The sequence below is a fragment of the Osmia lignaria genome, unplaced genomic scaffold, assembly GCF_051020975.1.
Source record: "Osmia lignaria lignaria isolate PbOS001 unplaced genomic scaffold, iyOsmLign1 scaffold0043, whole genome shotgun sequence".
Taxonomy (NCBI): Eukaryota; Metazoa; Arthropoda; class Insecta; order Hymenoptera; family Megachilidae; genus Osmia; species Osmia lignaria.
In genome coordinates this window covers 292,501-297,933 of record NW_027478184.1, presented here as the reverse complement: position 1 = coordinate 297,933, position 5,433 = coordinate 292,501, and the positions used below count along the sequence as shown (strand labels likewise).

The 5,433-nt window shown below is 39.2% G+C and overlaps 1 non-coding gene across 1 annotated transcript in view; it reads left to right on the top strand.

Moving 5' to 3' along the window:
* Window positions 1–5,262: 5,262 nt before the first annotated feature.
* The window catches only part of LOC143307085 (small subunit ribosomal RNA), a 1,923-nt gene continuing 1,752 nt past the window's right edge, over window positions 5,263–5,433 (top strand). Inside the window, exon 1 of the ribosomal RNA XR_013064322.1 lies at window positions 5,263–5,433. This exon is cut by the window's right edge and continues 1,752 nt beyond it. This is a non-coding gene — a ribosomal RNA (small subunit ribosomal RNA).

Genomic DNA, 5,433 nt, shown 5'->3' with positions numbered 1-5,433 from the left:
TCGATCCACGGTACAGAATGCAAAAATATGATTGTTAAAATTTTCGACTAATCGGTTCTAAGAGGCGAAGCAATACGCCGCTGGGACTTTGAAATATTTCGGAGCGCACCTAAAGTTCGTTATTTTGGCTAAACGGAGCGAAAATCTGCATTTATACCATCACGGACGTTAGTTTAATAGCGTTTAACGATGGATCCACGGTACAGAATGCAAAAATATGATTGTTAAAATTTTCGACTAATCGGTTCTAAGAGGCGAAGCAATACGCCGCTGGGACTTTGAAATATTTCGGAGCGCACCTAAAGTTCGTTATTTTGGCTAAACGGAGCGAAAATCTGCATTTATACCATCACGGACGTTAGTTCAATAGCGTTTAACGATCGATCCACGGTACAGAATGCAAAAATATGATTGTTAAAATTTTCGACTAATCGGTTCTAAGAGGCGAAGCAATACGCCGCTGGGACTTTGAAATATTTCGGAGCGCACCTAAAGTTCGTTATTTTGGCTAAACGGAGCGAAAATCTGCATTTATACCATCACGGACGTTAGTTTAATAGCGTTTAACGATGGATCCACGGTACAGAATGCAAAAATATGATTGTTAAAATTTTCGACTAATCGGTTCTAAGAGGCGAAGCAATACGCCGCTGGGACTTTGAAATATTTCGGAGCGCACCTAAAGTTCGTTATTTTGGCTAAACGGAGCGAAAATCTGCATTTATACCATCACGGACGTTAGTTTAATAGCGTTTAACGATGGATCCACGGTACAGAATGCAAAAATATGATTGTTAAAATTTTCGACTAATCGGTTCTAAGAGGCGAAGCAATACGCCGCTGGGACTTTGAAATATTTCGGAGCGCACCTAAAGTTCGTTATTTTGGCTAAACGGAGCGAAAATCTGCATTTATACCATCACGGACGCTAGTTTAATAGCGTTTAACGATCGATCCACGGTACAGAATGCAAAAATATGATTGTTAAAATTTTCGACTAATCGGTTCTAAGAGGCGAAGCAATACGCCGCTGGGACTTTGAAATATTTCGGAGCGCACCTAAAGTTCGTTATTTTGGCTAAACGGAGCGAAAATCTGCATTTATACCATCACGGACGTTAGTTTAATAGCGTTTAACGATGGATCCACGGTACAGAATGCAAAAATATGATTGTTAAAATTTTCGACTAATCGGTTCTAAGAGGCGAAGCAATACGCCGCTGGGACTTTGAAATATTTCGGAGCGCACCTAAAGTTCGTTATTTTGGCTAAACGGAGCGAAAATCTGCATTTATACCATCACGGACGTTAGTTCAATAGCGTTTAACGATCGATCCACGGTACAGAATGCAAAAATATGATTGTTAAAATTTTCGACTAATCGGTTCTAAGAGGCGAAGCAATACGCCGCTGGGACTTTGAAATATTTCGGAGCGCACCTAAAGTTCGTTATTTTGGCTAAACGGAGCGAAAATCTGCATTTATACCATCACGGACGTTAGTTTAATAGCGTTTAACGATGGATCCACGGTACAGAATGCAAAAATATGATTGTTAAAATTTTCGACTAATCGGTTCTAAGAGGCGAAGCAATACGCCGCTGGGACTTTGAAATATTTCGGAGCGCACCTAAAGTTCGTTATTTTGGCTAAACGGAGCGAAAATCTGCATTTATACCATCACGGACGTTAGTTCAATAGCGTTTAACGATCGATCCACGGTACAGAATGCAAAAATATGATTGTTAAAATTTTCGACTAATCGGTTCTAAGAGGCGAAGCAATACGCCGCTGGGACTTTGAAATATTTCGGAGCGCACCTAAAGTTCGTTATTTTGGCTAAACGGAGCGAAAATCTGCATTTATACCATCACGGACGTTAGTTTAATAGCGTTTAACGATGGATCCACGGTACAGAATGCAAAAATATGATTGTTAAAATTTTCGACTAATCGGTTCTAAGAGGCGAAGCAATACGCCGCTGGGACTTTGAAATATTTCGGAGCGCACCTAAAGTTCGTTATTTTGGCTAAACGGAGCGAAAATCTGCATTTATACCATCACGGACGTTAGTTCAATAGCGTTTAACGATCGATCCACGGTACAGACTGCAAAAATATGATTGTTAAAATTTTCGACTAATCGGTTCTAAGAGGCGAAGCAATACGCCGCTGGGACTTTGAAATATTTCGGAGCGCACCTAAAGTTCGTTATTTTGGCTAAACGGAGCGAAAATCTGCATTTATACCATCACGGACGTTAGTTTAATAGCGTTTAACGATGGATCCACGGTACAGAATGCAAAAATATGATTGTTAAAATTTTCGACTAATCGGTTCTAAGAGGCGAAGCAATACGCCGCTGGGACTTTGAAATATTTCGGAGCGCACCTAAAGTTCGTTATTTTGGCTAAACGGAGCGAAAATCTGCATTTATACCATCACGGACGTTAGTTCAATAGCGTTTAACGATCGATCCACGGTACAGAATGCAAAAATATGATTGTTAAAATTTTCGACTAATCGGTTCTAAGAGGCGAAGCAATACGCCGCTGGGACTTTGAAATATTTCGGAGCGCACCTAAAGTTCGTTATTTTGGCTAAACGGAGCGAAAATCTGCATTTATACCATCACGGACGTTAGTTTAATAGCGTTTAACGATGGATCCACGGTACAGAATGCAAAAATATGATTGTTAAAATTTTCGACTAATCGGTTCTAAGAGGCGAAGCAATACGCCGCTGGGACTTTGAAATATTTCGGAGCGCACCTAAAGTTCGTTATTTTGGCTAAACGGAGCGAAAATCTGCATTTATACCATCACGGACGTTAGTTCAATAGCGTTTAACGATCGATCCACGGTACAGAATGCAAAAATATGATTGTTAAAATTTTCGACTAATCGGTTCTAAGAGGCGAAGCAATACGCCGCTGGGACTTTGAAATATTTCGGAGCGCACCTAAAGTTCGTTATTTTGGCTAAACGGAGCGAAAATCTGCATTTATACCATCACGGACGTTAGTTTAATAGCGTTTAACGATGGATCCACGGTACAGAATGCAAAAATATGATTGTTAAAATTTTCGACTAATCGGTTCTAAGAGGCGAAGCAATACGCCGCTGGGACTTTGAAATATTTCGGAGCGCACCTAAAGTTCGTTATTTTGGCTAAACGGAGCGAAAATCTGCATTTATACCATCACGGACGTTAGTTTAATAGCGTTTAACGATGGATCCACGGTACAGAATGCAAAAATATGATTGTTAAAATTTTCGACTAATCGGTTCTAAGAGGCGAAGCAATACGCCGCTGGGACTTTGAAATATTTCGGAGCGCACCTAAAGTTCGTTATTTTGGCTAAACGGAGCGAAAATCTGCATTTATACCATCACGGACGCTAGTTTAATAGCGTTTAACGATCGATCCACGGTACAGAATGCAAAAATATGATTGTTAAAATTTTCGACTAATCGGTTCTAAGAGGCGAAGCAATACGCCGCTGGGACTTTGAAATATTTCGGAGCGCACCTAAAGTTCGTTATTTTGGCTAAACGGAGCGAAAATCTGCATTTATACCATCACGGACGTTAGTTTAATAGCGTTTAACGATGGATCCACGGTACAGAATGCAAAAATATGATTGTTAAAATTTTCGACTTATCGGTTCTGGATCACTGAAAAATCGAAAAAAATTATTAATTTTGATTAATTAAATTACATATGTAGTTTTATATTGTTATAGTCTCGTATTTGTTAATGTTTTGTCGTAAGAAAATGCAAAAATATCGTTTTAATGTTTTCGTCTCATCGGTTCTGGATCGCTGAAAAATCAAAAAAAAATATTAATTTTGATTAATTAAATTACAAATGGAGTTTTATATTGCTATAGTCGCTTATTTGTTAATGTTTTACCGTAAGAAAATGCAAAAATATCGTTTTAATATTTTCATCTCATCGGTTCTGGGCGGTTTTAAAATTTTTTAAAATATTAATTAAACCCATGATTTACATGAGAATGTGAATTTATTATGTCCTGCATGTTAATTTATTAATTTTCATGTATAGAACGTTATAAAATGAAAGGATATGTTCGACGATATTTTCAGTCTAAGTTTTACCGTGCCGGCGGGATGGTACGCTCTCACGGCGGTTTGCACAGGCATACGCCTGGGCGTAAGCCCATGCGTCGCCGACCTAGCGGCCGGCCGTTCGGTATTTATAGGAAGGCACTTTCGGTTCGCTCGGACCGGTCGGGAGTAGCGTCGAGCGTGTGGCTCTTTTATGACTTCGGTTGAAAAGCAGTCTACCGCTCCTCGAGAATATACTTTCTCGACTATTCTCGTTCCGGTTTTCCGTTGCGGATTATTATTAATCTCCACACAGCATTACCACGGGTCGGTGTCTAAGACCGAATGGCCCATATGTGGTGAGCCTTGTAATATAAGGCTGGTGACCTGTATGCACTTATAAATGTTGCATACTTGTACAAACTGAGCATCAACTGTCTGTAACCAAAATTTGTTAAAACTGAAAAAGTTATAAGATTGTATAAAATTTTTGAACCAAGAAAGTAGTGTTAGACGAAAATTCGTTCTATCACTTTTAGAAGGGAGACTGTTTGGAAATATTTAAAGTATAAAATACACAAAAGTCCACTGAATTATGAACAAAATTACGTCCCTGAATTTAAGAAAAGTCAAGAGGTGTCAGAAATAAAATCCTCTCTGATACGTTCAGAGAGGAAAATAAGTATGGAGAGAGGAGTAAAAATGAAAGAAGTTTTAAGGCTGGGGAAACTTCTAAAGGAGAGAGATTCCAACATATCTAATATGTACATTTAAAGCAAGTCCAAGGAACTCTCTCCGTTAATGTTTGAAAAGGTGTGTGCAGATGGAGGAGAAATGTATAAAGTACAGAGACGAGGTTGGTGGGCCCGCTCTAATGATAAAGATTATAAAATTTGGTGGCAAAATGACCAGCATGATCACTGTACGCGCTTTCTCGATTTGTATAGCATGCCACTGTCCGCGCTATCTTTTATTATATTGTCCAGCGTGTGTGGTCTACGTGCTTGCACGATGGATGCACGGCGTGAAAGTGATTTTCGTGCTTTATGAGAGGAGGAGGAGAATATTTGGCCTCTATAAGAGGTACAAAATTTATGAAATGTGTGTTACATACAAAAGAGAAATGGCTTAACGTCGATCGGTCTTACAGGGAGGGCCGACGACGAAAATTTAAATTTACAATAATAACTAAGCTCCCTGGTTGATCCTGCCAGTAGTCATATGCTTGTCTCAAAGATTAAGCCATGCATGTCTAAGTACATACCGAATTAAGGTGAAACCGCGAATGGCTCATTAAATCAGTTTTGGTTTCTTAGATCGTACAAAACATTACTTGGATAACTGTGGTAATTCTAGAGCTAATAC